Source organism: Gorilla gorilla, chromosome 5 (genome assembly GCF_029281585.2).
Source record: "Gorilla gorilla gorilla isolate KB3781 chromosome 5, NHGRI_mGorGor1-v2.1_pri, whole genome shotgun sequence".
Taxonomy (NCBI): Eukaryota; Metazoa; Chordata; class Mammalia; order Primates; family Hominidae; genus Gorilla; species Gorilla gorilla.
In genome coordinates this window covers 172,809,667-172,825,255 of record NC_073229.2, presented here as the reverse complement: position 1 = coordinate 172,825,255, position 15,589 = coordinate 172,809,667, and positions in this window count along the sequence as shown.

Here is a 15,589-nt window from a genome sequence, read left to right as displayed (position 1 = left end):
TACTCAAGATAATTTTTAGAGCTATGACATGAACCCTAAAATACATGTTCCCTGGAGGGTGGAGACCAAGAGAAAGTACTGCCACGTGGTTACAAGTTCAAGCCCCCAAGGACATAAAACAAGATGGATACCTCATCCAGTTTCTTGTTTGTTTCAGGGACCCCTGCAGAAAAGTTCATTACTGGCCAGCTTGCTGGCCATCTTGAGCAGCAAGCTTATGGGGTCCTATGCCCATGTTTTATCCTAAGGTACCCCTCAACATAGAAAAACAAATTCATAGCACAAAATACACCAGATTCATTACGGCTTAAGACTAGCCTCAGAATTCTTTTTTGCATTAATCAAAACTTTACAGAGGAGACAAACCGTGATTTTTACCATTCACTCAAGCAGTTTGCACAGAGAGAGAAGCCAGAAATCTGACTGGTAAGAAATTCTTACCCTTTTGCTGGCATGCCAGGCTTCTGGGTTCCATTTCCCTGAGTGGCCCTAGTGACCCAGCTCACTATACCATAACCCTGGGGGCCAAGCTGCAACACAAAAGAAAACATTTTTCTTTTTCTTTTAATGCACTTCAGTGCATTGTTTTTCATTTGGAACATTCCATTGTAAGTTATCTTTAGTAAGATTTTGACATTTCTGCCAGACTTTGCTGCCTCCCAGGCCTAATGTATAAGCCAAAAGGAGCTCAGTTTTCCAGAAATCAAGAATCCCATTTTAACCTAAAATATTGGCTTTACTCTCAGATTCTCTTGATTAACTTAGACAATGATTCCTCCTACCTAGGTGTGCAAGAAAAATGAAACAAAAGGGTAGAACACGAAAAGCTCCATGAATTTTAAAAGCCAAATTTTATAACCCCTGCAATATTACTGCTTACTACCAGTTCTTTTCTGACCCAGTCAGATGTAAGAGACATCTAACTGGATCCAAGCCAGTTAACTTCCAGATCAAATCCCATCCTGGACCTAGTCCAGTTTCTGTCATGACTTCCAAACCCAGTTTGGATCAGAAATTTGCTCAAAGAAACTCAGAGAGCTCACAACACAAATCCCTGGAGCTCCAAAATCCAAGAGGGATCTTACCCACAATTCCCAGCTGCTGTGAGAGATCAGTGGACACAAGTGGGTTCTGCAGTAGCCTGCATGTTCACTCAGCACTCCTGGGGGTGGCTAGAAGCTCCACTTCAGATCCTGCTTCTGACACCATCTGATAAAAGAAAAACTTCAGCCGAATTCAATTTAAAGGAGTTTAATATGTTTATTTGCAATTAAACTCCTTTAAATTGAAGTCAGCTGAAGTTTTTCTTTAATCAGTCCATAGACAAACTCAACCATTTGTCAACCAGAAAATTTTTAAATTTACCTATAGCCTGGAAGCCACGCTTCAAGTTGTCCTGCCTTTCTGGACCAAATCTTAATGCATTTCTTAAATGTATTTGATTGATGTCTCATGCCTCCCTAAAATGTATAAAACCAAGCTGTGCCCTGACCATCTTGGGCACATGTTCTCAGGACCTCCTGAAGGCTGTGTCATGGGCCATGGTCACTCATATTTGGCTCAGCATTAACCTCTTCGAATATTTTAGAGTTTGACTCTTTTCGTCAACAAATTGACACTTTGCACTTTTTAACAAACATTTTCCCTTTTCCCCTCAACTCTCCCGCAACCTCATCTTCTGGAAACCACCATTCTATTCTCTACTTCTTGAGTTAAACTTTTTTAGATTTCACATATAAGTGAGATCATGCAATATTTGTCTTTCTGTCCATGGTTTATTTCTCTTGGCATAATGTCCTCTAGATTCATCCATATTGTCACAAATAACAGAATTTCCTTCTTTTTGAAGGCTGAATAGTATTTCATTGTGTACATGTACCCTGTTTTTCTCCATTCCTCCACTGATGGACACTTAGGTTGATTCCATGTTTTGGCTATTGTGACTAATGCTGCAATGAAAATGAGAGTGCAAATGTCTCTTTGACATGCCGATTTCAATTCCTTTGGCTATATACTTAGAAGTGGGATTGCTGGATTTAAGTGCCCTCTTAATTGCTGTCCACCATGAATTAAGATCTCCATTATTTCTACAACACCCTTAGGCATGAAATTCTCTGCACTATTTTCCTAATTGAGTCAGTTCCCTTGGGCAGGACTACAGAGCCTTGTCCTTAATAAAGGCTACTGCTCTCCTATGGCAGGAACTCTGCAGACTGCACAAGAGCTTGGGTGTAGATAATAGCCTCCTTATCCTGGTGACATCCCTGCTCTATTGGATGCTGGACGGAGGGAGAATGATAATCTCCAGCCTTCTTAGCTTGCCTTCTCCTTGTGGAACCTCTGCCCTGGGAATGACAGGGGAGGGACCTGGAGCCCCAGTATTCTCAATCTGCTGGTTCTGAAATAGTATTTCCACCCTATGAGTAGGGTATAAGATGGGAGCCTCAGCCCTTTGGGCTATGTATGATCAGAACTTCTGTATGAAAGAGTTTATGCAGGAGGTCGTGTATGATAAGAACAAAGCTTCTCATCATAGGGGAAGTGAGAAACAGCAGCAGCCTGCATTCCCAGGGTGAAGCTGTAGCCCTATTCTGGGACACAGGAGGGAGAGGGATCCCCTGTGTCATATTCTTGGGCTTCACTGCCTGAAGTTGAGTGCCCAGAGCAGTGTTTCCATAAGTCAGAGCTTAGAGAGGGGAGGGAGGAAGCAGTCATGCTCAGAGGACACTGTTAAAGTCAACTAAATATGGCCTGAGGAGGACTCTGTACTTCTGTATTTGAGTCCTTGTGAACAAACTGCAACCTAGTTTAGTAGGCAGACAAGATTGAAAACCTAACTTAGGAGTATGCACCTGGAGCAATAGCTGAGTCTTGGCCAATCCCAGTGGCTGTACTTCGACCATTTATACACTGCTGAATGTTCAAGCTGTGTTCAAATAAGGCAAACACAAACTTGGAACCAATCCAGTCGTTCTGTACCTCACTTCCAATTTCTGTACATTATTTCCCCTTTTTGTCTATAAATATTCTTCCACTACATGGCTGTGCTGGAGTCTCTGTGAATTTGCTGTAATTCTGTGGGCTGCCCAATTTGAGAATCATTCATTGCTCAATTAAACTCCTTTAAATTTAATTCAGTTAAAGCTTTTCTTTTATCAACACAGACTATGCTGTTACCAAGGATTTAGTAAATTTTCTGGAATAAATATTTCTTCGTTTTCTGTATGCCCTCAGAACAATGTGCAGAAACTTAAAAAAAACTATTTTCTTTAACTTCTTTTTTAGTAAAACGATTGTTATGCTTAGTAGGCTGCTGTGCTTCTCACTTCTTCTTTCTGGAAATCTGTTAGCAATCACTGTCAATAGATTCTTGACAAAGATACCAAGGGAATTTAATGGGGGAAAGGATAATTGTTTCAACAATTGGTGCTGGAACAACTGGATATTTATATGCTAAAAAATTACCCTTGTTTCTTACCTCACACCATAAAGAAAAATTGATTCAAAATAGATAAAGACCTTAATGTAAGAGTCAACAGCATAAAACTTCTAGAAGACAACAGAGAAAATCCAAGCAGTCACAAGTTAGATAAAGTTTTCATAATTAGGCTTTCTGGATACCCAGAGGAGGGTCCATATGGCATTGTTCTGGATTCCATTGTAACTTCAAGGGAAACTTTCACAACGTCTGGAGCCCTTGATATCCTGCAAATGAAGGAGGAGGATGTCCTCAAGTTTCTTGCAGCAGGGACCCAATTAGGTGGCATCAACCTCGACTTCCAAATGGAACAGTACACCTATAAAAGGAAAAGTGACAGCATCTGCTTCCTAAATCTGAACAGGACCTGGGAGAAGCTTCTTCTGGCAGCTCGCGCCATTGTTGCCATTGAAAACCATGCTGATGTCAGTGTCACACCCTCCAGAATACTGGCCAGTGGGCTGTGCTGAAGTTTGCTGCTGCCACTGGAGTCACTCCTATTGCTGGCTGTTTCGTTGTTTCACTCTTGAAACTTTCACTAACCAGATCCAGGCAGCCTTCTGGGAGCCATGGTTCTTGGCAATTACTGATCCCAGAGCTGACCACCAGCCTCTCACAGAGGTGTCTTATGCTAACCTGCCTACCATTGCTTTGGGTCACACAGATTCTCCTCTGCGCTGTGGACATTGCCATCCCCTGCAACAACAAGGGCACTCACTCAGTGGGTCTGATGTGGAAGATGCCAGCCTGGAAGTTCTGCATATGCATGGCACCATCTCCTGTGAACACCCATAGGAGGTCGTGCCTGATCTCTATGTCTACAGAGATCCCAAGGAGATTAGAAAGAAAGAGCAGGCTGCTGCTAAAAAAGCTGAGGCTAAGGAGGAATTTCAGGGTGAAGGGACTGCCCTGGCTCCTGAGCGCACTGCTACTCAGCCTGAGGTTGCAGCCTGCTTTGAAGGTGTGCGGGTCACACAGGTGCCCCCTGTGTCTGTTCAGCAGGTCCCTACTGAAGACTAGAGCACTCAGCCTGCCATGGAAGACTGGTCCACAGCTCCCACTGCTTGGGCCACTGAATGGGTATGAAAAACCACTGAGTGTTCGGTCTTAAGCCATTTTCCACAGGCTCCTAAGCAAAATGGAAATAAGGTTGTTGGAAAATAAACATCAGTTCTTAAAAAAAAAAAGCTTTTTATAATTAGGACATAAAAGTACAAAGTATAAAATAAAAAAAAATTGGATTTCATCAAAAGTAAAAACTCTTGGTCCTCAAAAGAAATTTAAGGATATGAAAAGGTAAGCCACAGACTAACAAAATATTTTCAAATATTTTCAGATACAGAATTTGTATCTGAAATATATAAATAACTCACACAATTCAATAATAAGACAAATAACCCAAATAAAAATGGGCAAGAGATTTAAACAGAAACTTAATCAAATAAGATATAGAGAAGGAAAATTAGCACATAAGATAGATGTTCAACATTGTTGTTTATAAAGGAAATGTACATCAAAACCACAATGAGATATCACTACACACTCATAAATATGGTTCTAATTAAAAAGGCCAATCATACCTAGTGTTGATGAGGAAGCAGAGCAATTGGAATGATCATACACTGTGGGAACATAACCTGGAACACCACTGGAAAACTGTCAGTTTTTTAAAAACAAACCTGGCCGGGCACAGTGGCTCATGCCTGTAATCCTAGCAATTTGGGAGGCTTAGGCAGGCGGATTACCTGAGGTCGGGAGTTCAAGACCAGCCTGACCAACATGGTGAAACCCCATCACTACTAAAAATACAAAAATTAGCTGGGCATGGTGGTGCATGCCTGTAATTCCAGCTACTCGGGAGGCTGAGGTAGGAGAATTGCTTGAATCCAGGAGGCAGAGGTTGTAGTGAGCCAAGATCGCACCATTGTACTCATGCACTCATAGCCTGGGCAACAAGAGCAGAAACTCCAAAAAACAAACAAACAAACAAACAAAACCCATAAACCTGTTCTACCATGCTGCCATTTCAATCTTAGGTATTGCCTAAGATAAATGAAAGCATGTGCCCACACAAAGACTTGTACATAATCTTCATAGCAGCTTTACTCTTAATAGCCCGTAACTGGACAGAACCCAAATGTCCATCAACAGGTAAAGGAATAAATAACTGGTGGAGGACCAATACAAAGATGTACCACTTAGAAACAAAAAGAAATAAACTATTGATAAAGACAAATGAATGAGTGTCGTAAGTATTATGCTAGGTAAAAGAAAGCAGAAACAAATGCCTATAGACTCTATAATTCCATTTATATAAAATTCTGAAAAAGGCAAAACTAGGTTAGTGCAAAAGTAATTGCAGTTTCAGATTATAAATTTTAAATCATTATAACTAGGCTCAAACACACCTTTATTAATCAAAATAGGAATCATTACAATCAATGCATTTTTGCCAACGATAAGTAAGTTTTTTTATTCCTGTAGCACAAAAATCCTTGCTTCAGGATTCGACAAACTCTTGGAAAGCATTTTCTGCATCCTGCTGGTTGTAGAAGCGTTTTCCCTACAAAAAGTTGTCGAGATGCTTGAAGAAGTGGTGGTTGGTGAGAAGTCAGGTGAATATGGCAGATGAGGCAAAACTTTGTAGCCCAATTCATTCAACTTTTCAAGCATAGGTTGTGCAACATGCAGTCAGGCATTGTCATGGACTCAAATAAGAAAATTGCTTGAATCTGCCATTCGTCTAACATCATTTCCATGGTCTAAAATGAATGGTAAGTGGTAAGTCATTAGCAAAAAAACATAAAGTGAGAAATGCATATTAAAATGATTTATAACATAACCACATTTATTTAAGAATGTATTCCAATATCAAACGGCAAATTCCAATAATGCAAAAACCACAATTACTTAATATAATAATAGAAAGTATGTCACTGGTTGCCAACAGCCAGGTGATGGTGGAGGGAGGTGACTGTAAAGAGGTTGCAAGGGGATTTTTAGGGGCCATGGATATGTTCTATGTCAAGATTACTGTGATAGTCCTACAACTGCATACATTTATCAAAACTCATCAGATTGCTCACCTAGAATTAATTGATTTCATTTTGCATGTAAATTATTTTTGATGCATTTAAGTTTCCTCCATGTCTTTTTGTGACTTGATAGCTTCTTTTTCTTACTAAATAATGTTCCTTTGTCCAGTTATACCACAGTTTGTTTATCCATTTGTTATTTGAAGAACATCTTGACTGTTTACAGTTTTTGGCAATTATTAGTAAAGCTGCTATAAACATACTTTCATGGGCGTCCGTATGAAGAGACCACCAAACAGGCTTTGTGTGAGCAATAAAGCTTTTAATCACCTGGGTGCAGGCAGGCTGAGTCCGAAAAGAGAGTCAGTGAAGAGAGATAGGGGTGTGGCCATTTTATAAGATTTGGGTAGGTAAAGGAAAATTACAGTCAAAGGGGGCTTGTTCTCTGGCGGGCAGGAGTGGGGGTCACAAGGTGCTCAGTAGGGGAGCTTTTGGGCCAGGATGAGCCAGGAGAAGGAATTTCACAAGACAATGTCATCAGTTAAGGCAGGAACAGGCCATTTTCACTTCTTTTGTGGTGGAATGTCATCAGTTAAGGCAGGAACCAGCCATCTGGATGTGTACGTGCAGGTCACAGGGGATATGATGGCTTAGCTTGGGCTCAGAGGCCTGACATTCCTGTCTTCCTATATTAATAAGAAAAATAAAATGAAATAGTGGTACAGTGTTGGGACGGCGAACATTTTGGGGGATGGTATGGAGAGATAATGGGCGATGTTTCTCAGGGCTGCTTCGAGCGGGATTAGGGGCGGCGTGGGAACCTAGAGTGGGAGCGATTAAGCTGAAGGAAGATTTTATGGTAAGGGGTGATATTGTGGGGTTGTTAGAAGAAACATTTGTCGTGTAGAATTATTGGTGATGGCCTGGATACAGTTTTGTATGAATTGAAAAACTAAATGGAATAAAAGAAGGAGAAAAACAGGTATTAAAGGTCTAAGAATTGGGAGGACCTAGGACATCTGATTAGAGAGTGCCTAAGGAGGTTCAGCATAGTCCTGCCAGCAAAGATTATTTATTTACTTCAAGAGTTAAGAGTGGCAGTTTGGGGATAGCACCAGGAGATATCAGCTGTGATGGCTTGGAGAAACAGTGTAAACCGGCAGTGTAAACAAGAGCAGGGCATGTATGAGTAGTTGAGAATGGTGAATAGGAGTATGACTAGACAGAAGATAGTAGGGATGACAAGTTTTTTTGGGGCACAGTCTAAGTTGGTCTGGTGTCTGGAATGAGACTGGGGCCTAATAAAAAGGAGTGTCTATACAGGAGCTCAAATGGGCTGTACCTTGTAGCATTCTGAGGACAGGTCTGACTTCTGAGAAGGGAAAGTGGTAAAAGTATTGTCCAGTCCTTTTTAAGTTGGTGGCTGAGCTTGGTGAGGTGTGTTTTTAAAAGACCTTTAGTCTGTTCTACTTTTCCTGAAGACGGAGGACCGTAAGGAATATAAAGGTTTCACTGAATACTAAGAGCCTGAAAAACTGCTTGGCTGATTTGACTAATAAAGGCTGGTCTGTTATCAGACTGTATAGAGGTGGGAAGGCTAAACTGAGGAATTATGTCTGACAGAAGGGAAGAAATGACTGCGGTGGCCTTCTCAGACCGTGTAGGAAAGGCCTGTACCTATCCAGTGAAAGTGTCTACCTAGACTAAGAGGTATTTTAGTTATCTGACTCGGGGCATGTTGAGTAAAGCTAATTTGCCAGTCCTGGGTGGGGGCAAATCCTTGAGCTTGATGTGTAGGGAAGGGAGGGGGCCTGAATAATCCCTGAGGAGTAGTAGAATAGCAGATGGAACACTGAGAAGTTATTTCCTTGAGGATAGATTTCTACGGTGGAAAGGAAATGAGAGGTTCTAAGAGGCGGGCTAGTGGCTTGTACTATAGCATAGCCTGCCTTTGCTGGTGTGTGGCGATTAGGCCTGGTGGAACCGCCATCAATAAATAAAGCGTGATCAGGGTGAGGAACAGGAAAGAAGGAAATATGGGGAAATGGGGTGAATGTCAGGTGGATCAGAGAGATACAGTCATGGGGGTCAGGTGTGGTATCAGGAATAATGTGGGAGGCCAGATTGAAGTCCGGGCCAGGAACAATGGTAATTGTGGGACTTAATAAAGAGTGAGTACAGCTGAAGGAGCCGGGGAGCAGAAAGTATATGCGTCAGGTATGAGGAAGAAAATAGATTTTCGAAGTTATGAGAAATGTAGAGAGTGAGTTGAGCATAGTTTGTGATTTTTAGGGCCTCTAAAAGTATTAAAACAGCAGCAGCCGCTGCACGCAGACATGAGGGCTAGGATAAAACAGTAAGGTCAAGTTGTTTGCACAGAAAGGCTACAGGGTGCGGTCCTGGCTCTTGTGTAAGATTTCTGACCACACTAACCATGCCTAGGAAGGAAAGGAGTTGTTGTTTTGTGAGGGATTGAGGTTTGGGAGATTAATCAGACATGATCAGCAGGGAAAGCACGTGTGTTTTTATGAGAATTATGCTGAGATAGGTAACAGATGAGGATGAAATTTGGGCTTGACTGAAGTAATGGGGGCTGTCTGTGAAGCTTTGCGGCAGTACAGCCCAGGTAATTTGCTGAGCCTGATGGGTGTCAGGGTCAGTCCAAGTGAAAACAAAGAGAGGCTGGGATGATGGGTGCAAAGGAATAGTAAAGAAAGCATGTTTGAGATCCAGAACAGAATAATGGATTGCGGAGGGAGGTATTGAGGATAGGAGAGTATATGGGTTTGGCACCATGGGGTGGATAGGCAAAACAATTTGGTTGATAAGGCATAGATCCTGAACTAACTTGTAAGGCTTGTCTGGTTTTAGGACAGGTAAAATGGGGGAATTGTAAGGAGAGTTTATAGGCTTTAAAAGGCCATGCTATAGCAGGTGAGTGATAACAGGCTTTAATCCTTTCAAAGCATGCTGTGGGATGGGATATTGATTGGCATTGAGCAGGGTAAGGGTGATTAGGTTTTAATGAGATGGTAAGGGGTGCATGATCGGTCACCAAGGAGGGAGTAGAGGTATCTTATACTTGTGGGTTAAGGTGGGGGAATACAAGAGGAGGACTCAAAGGAGGCTTTGGATTGGGAAGAAGGGCAGCAATGAGATGCAGCTGTAATCCAGGAATAGTCAGGGAAGCAGATAATTTAGTTAAAGTGTCTCGGCCTAATAAGGGAACTGGGCAGGTGGGGATAACTAAAAGGAGTGCTTAAAAGAGTATTGTCTAAATTGGCTCCAGAGTTGGGGAGTTTTAAGAGGTTTAGAAGCCTGGCTGTCAATACCCACAACAGTTATGGAGGCAAGGGAAACAGGCCCTTGAAAATAAGGTAATGTGGAGTGGGTAGCCTCCGTATTGATTAAGAAGGGTACGGACTTACCTTCCACTGTGAGAGTTACCTGAAGCTCGGCATCCGTGATGGTCTAGGGGGCTTCTGAGGCGATCGAGCAGCGTCAGTCTTCAGCCGCTAAGCCAAGAAGATCTGGGAAGGAGTCAGAGAGCCTTGGGCCAGAGTTCCAGGGGCTCTGGGAGTGGCGTGGCTGCCAGGTGAGTTGGACAGTCCGATTTCCAGTGGGGTCCTGCACAGATGGGACGCAACTTAGGAGGAATCCTGGGCTGCAGGCATTCCTTGGCCTGGTGGCCAGATTTCTGGCACTTGTAGCAAGCTCCTGGGGGAGGAGGTTCTGGAGGAACGCCACGCCTGGCGGCTGCGGTTCAGGCATTTGGAAGTTCTTGTGTGCTGGAGATATGGCTGGGGTTTGTCTCACAGTGGAGGCAAGGAATTGCAACTTGTTTCTATTATTGTACACCTTGAAGCTGTGGTTAACTAAATCCTGTTGTGGGGTTTGAGGGCCGGAATTTAATTTTTGGAGTTTTATTTAATGTCAGGAGCAGATTGGGTAATGTATTTTGAGAATAAGATGGCCTTTTGACCTTTTAGGGTCTAGGACTGTAAAGTGTCTCAGGGTTGTTGCCAAACAAGTCATGAACTGGGCTGGATTTTTATATTTGATGAAAAAGAGCCTAAACGCTATCTGATTTGGAATAAAGAAAAAGGAACATTAACCTTGACTATGCCTTTAGCTCCAGCCGCCTTTTTAAGAGTAAATTGCTGGGCAGGTGGGGGAGGGCTAGTCATGGAACAAAACTGTAAGCCAGATCAGGTGTGAGGAGGGGAGGGGATAAAAGGATTATAGGGTGGAGAAGCGGAGGCTGAGGAAGAATTGGGACCTAGCTTGGCCTGGCGAGGAGCAGCCTGGGGAGGAGGGGAGAGGTCAGATGGGTCTGTAGAAAAGGAAGATTAGAAAGACTCAGCGACGCTTGGGGTTGGGACTGAGGGGACAGGTGGGAGGGAAAGACGGAAGATTTGGGATGAGTTGCATTGGGAACAGAGACTAGAGAGGGACTGATGTGTAAAGGAATGCCTGGACATCAGGCACCATAGACCATTTGCCCATTTTATGACAAGAATTATTTAGATCTTGTAGGATGGAAAAGTTGAAAGTGCCATTTTCTGGCTATTTGGAACTACTGTCGAGTTCATATTGGGGTCAAGCGGCATTGCAGAAGAAAATAAGACGCTTTGATTTTAGGTCAGGTGAGAGTTGAAGAGGTTTTAAGTTCTTAAGAACACAGGCTAAGGGAGAAGAAGGAGGAATGGAAGGTGGAAGCTTGCCCATAGTGAAGGAGGCAAGCCCAGAGAAAAGAGTAGACACACGGAGAAGGGGTGGGGGGTTCTTGCCCTCCAGAAAAGCAGAAAAGGGGTCGGGGCACAGAGATATGGGGTCAGGGCACAGAAATAAGGGATTGGGGCACAGAGATATAAGAGGTTGGTGCATGGAAATAAGGGATTGGGGTGCAGAGATATAAGAGGTTGGGGCACAGATATACGAGGTTGGGGTACTTGCCCCTCCTCCAGAAAAGCGGGACTTGCTGCTAAGGGTTAAGGAGAAGGGGTTGGGGGTTTCTTGCCCCCCAGAAAGGTGGAGAAGGGGTAGAGACATGGAGAGAAGGGGTTGGGGTACTTCCGCCTCCCCCAGAAAAGCGGGACTTGCCGCTAAGGGTGAAGGACCAAGGCAGGCGTCCCTGTGTGGTCGGACACCTCTGAAACTTGGGTGAATGATCAGAGAGGCGTTCCTGCAATGATTAAACACCAAGGGAAGGCTGCCTTCCCAGTCCGTGACTGGCGCTGGAGTTTTGGATCTCCTTTGTCTCTACCAGAAATAAAATGTGTCTCCTTTGTCTCTACCAGAAAACGAAAGAAATTGAAATTAACAGAAGGGAGAGATTGAAGAGTGGAAAGGAGAAAGTGGTTGAGGGATAGTGACAGACGTTGGAGAAGAGAGTAAGAAGAGGCCACTTACATAATTTGAAATTGGTGAGATGTTTCTCGGGCTGGTTGGTCTGAGGACCTGAGGCCGTAGGTGGATCTTTCTCAGGGAGCAAAGAGCAGGAGGACAGGGGATTGATCTCCCAAGGGAGGTCCCCCGATGCGAGTCATGGCACCAAATTTCATGCGCGTCTGTGTGAAGAGACCACCAAACAGGCTTTATGTGAGCAATAAAGCTTTTAGTCACCCGGGTGCAGGCAGGCTGAGTCCGAAAAGAGTCAGCGAAGAGAGATAGGGGTGGGGCCGTTTTATAAGATTTGGGTAGGTAAAGGAAAATTACAGTCAAAGGGGGGTTCTCTGGCGGGTAGGAGTAGGGGGGGGTCACAAGGTGCTCAGTAGGGGAGCTTTTGAGCCAGGATGAGCCAGGAGAAGGAATTTCACAAGACAATGTCATCAGTTAAGGCAGGAACAGGCCATTTTCACTTCTTTTGTGGTGGAATGTCATCAGTTAAGGCAGGAACCAGCCGTCTGGATGTGTACGTGCAGGTCACAGGGGATATGATGGCTTAGCTTGGGCTCAGAGGCCTGACACATACCTGTGCAAATTTTTGTGTGGCCATAAATTTTCAGCTTAATTGTGTAAATATCAAGGAGCATGATTCCTGGATTGTATGGAAAGACTATGTTTGGCTTTGTAGAAACTGCCAAACTGTCATCCAAAGTGATCATGCCTTTATACAGTCCCACTGGCAATGAATGAGAATTCCTGCTGCTCCACATCCTTGCCAGCATTTGATGTTGTCAGTGTTTGGGATTTTAGCCATTCTATTAAGCATGTAGTAATATCTCATTTTAATTTGTAATTTTCTTATTAAAAAGTCATGTGAACATCTTTTCACATGCTTATTTGCTATCTGTATGTCTTCTTCGGTGAGGTGTCTGTTCAAATGTTTTGCCCATTTTTAAATTGGGTTGTTTGTTTTTTTATTATTACGTTTTAAGATTTTTTTGCATATTTTGGATACAAGTCCTTTATCAAATATGTGTTTTGCTAATATTTATTTCCAGTCCGTGGCTTGTTTTCTCATTCTTATGACAGTGTTTTTCACAATGTAGAAGGTTTTTATTTTAATAAGGTCCAACTTATTAATTTTTTCTTCTATACATTGTACTTTTGATGTTTTACCTAAAAATCCATCACCAAATCCAAGGTCCTCTAGATTTTATCCTGTTATCATCTAGAAGTTTTATAGCTTTTGCATTTAACATTTAGGTCTATGTTGGATTCAGTTGCTACCATTTTGTTGAGGATTTCTGTATCTCAGTTTTTTTCCTTTCTTGTAATCATTTACCTGGCTTTGGCATATGGGTAATATTGGCCTTATAGAATGAGTTTCCTCTCTGCTTACATTATCCATCTAGCTGTTCTTGCAGGTTGTCTACTTTTTTTGCATTAGAGACCTTCACATACTAGTTATATTTAAATTCCCTATTTGATATTTAAAAATCTATGTCATATCTGAGTCTGATTCTGATGCTTGCCTTTTCTTTTCAGATTATGTTTTTTCTTACCTTCTATTATGACTTGTAATTTTTTTATGAAAGGCAGCTATAATGTACTGGGTAATAGGAACTGAGGTCACTAGGCTTTTAATGTGAGGTTCTATGTTAGCCTGGCTAGGAGCTGACCATGTTTAATGTTTGCTGTGGCTATGGGTGCCAGAGGCTTCCGTTTCCTCTAGTTCACTTGTCTATTTTGCTCCTCTGTTGTCTTTGGATTTCCTATGAACTCCTTAAACAGAGTTTGTGTCTTACAGTTCTCTCAGTTGTAATCCACTGTCATGTTATAATCCATAATAGAGTCCTGTGGATGTGGTGTTAAGATGCTGGGGCAGGGAAGTGTTCTATGATCTTTTTTTTGTTGTTATTTATTTATTTTTTTATTATTATACCTTAAGTTTTAGGGTACATGTGCACATTGTGCAGGTTAGTTACATATGTATACATGTGCCATGCTGGTGTGCTGCACCCACTAACTGGTCATCTAGCATTAGGTATATCTCCCAATGCTATCCCTCCCCCCTCCCCCTACCCCACAACAGTCCCTAGTGTGATGTTCCCCTTCCTGTGTCCATGTGATCTCATTGTTCAATTCCCACCTATGAGTAAGAATATGCGGTGTTTGGTTTTTTGTCCTTGCGATAGTTTACTGAGAATGATGATTTCCAATTTCATCCATGTCCCTACAAAGGACATGAACTCATCATTTTTTATGGCTGCATAGTATTCCATGGTGTATATGTGCCACATTTTCTTAATCCAGTCTATCATTGTTGGACATTTGGGTTGGTTCCAAGTCTTTGCTATTGTGAATAATGCTGCAATAAACATATGTGCACGTGTGTCTTTATAGCAGCATGATTTATAGTCCTTTGGGTATATACCCAGTAATGGGATGGCTGGGTCAAATGGGATTTCTAGTTCTAGATCCCTGAGGAATCACCACACTGACTTCCACAATGGTTGAACTAGTTTACAGTCCCACCAACAGTGTAAAAGTGTTCCTATTTCTCCACATCCTCTCCAGCACCTGTTGTTTCCTGACATTTTAATGATTGCCATTCTAACTGGTGTGAGATGGTATCTCATTGTGGTTTTGATTTGCATTTCTCTGATGGCCAGTGATGGTGAGCATTTTTTCATGTGTTTTTTGGCTGCATAAGTGTCTTCTTTTGAGAAGTGTCTGTTGATGTCCTTTGCCCACTTTTTGATGGGGTTGTTTGTTTTTTTCTTGTAAATTTGTTTGAGTTCATTGTAGATTCTGGATATTAGCCCTTTGTCAGATGAGTAGGTTGCCAAAATTTTCTCCCATTTTGTAGGTTGCCTGTTCACTCTGATGGTAGTTTCTTTTGCTGTGCAGAAGCTCTTTAGTTTAATTAGATCCCATTTGTCAATTTTGGCTTTTGTTGCCATTGCTTTTGGTGTTTTAGACATGAAGTCCTTGCCCATGCCTGTGTCCTGAATGGTAATGCCTAGGTTTTCTTCTAGGGTTTTTATGGTTTTAGGTCTAACATTTAAGTCTTTAATCCATCTTGAATGTATTTTTGTATATGGTGTAAGGAAGGGATCCAGTTTCAGCTTTCTACATATGGCTAGCCAGTTTTCCCAGCACCATTTATTAAATAGGGAATCCTTTCTCCATTGCTTGTTTTTCTCAGGTTTGTCAAAGATCAGATAGTTGTAGAAATGCGGCATTATTTCTGAGGGCTCTGTTCTGTTCCATTGATCTATATCTCTGTTTTGGTACCAGTACCGTGCTGTTTTGGTTACTGTAGCCTTGTAGTATAGTTTGAAGTCAGGTAATGTGATGCCTCCAGCTTTGTTCTTTTGGCTTAGGATTGACTTGGTGATGCAGGCTCTTTTTTGGTTCCATATGAACTTTAAAGTAGTTTTTTCCAATTCTGTGAAGAAAGGCATTGGTAGCTTGATGGGGATGGCATTGAATCTATAAATTACCTTGGGCAGTATGGCCATTTTCACGATATTGATTCTTCCTACCCATGAGCATGGAATGTTCTTCCATTTGTTTGTATCCTCTTTTATTTCCTTGAGCAGTGGTTTGTAGTTCTCCTTGAAGAGGTCCTTCACATCCCTTGTAAGTTGGATTCCTAGGTATTTTACTCTCTTTGAAGCAATTG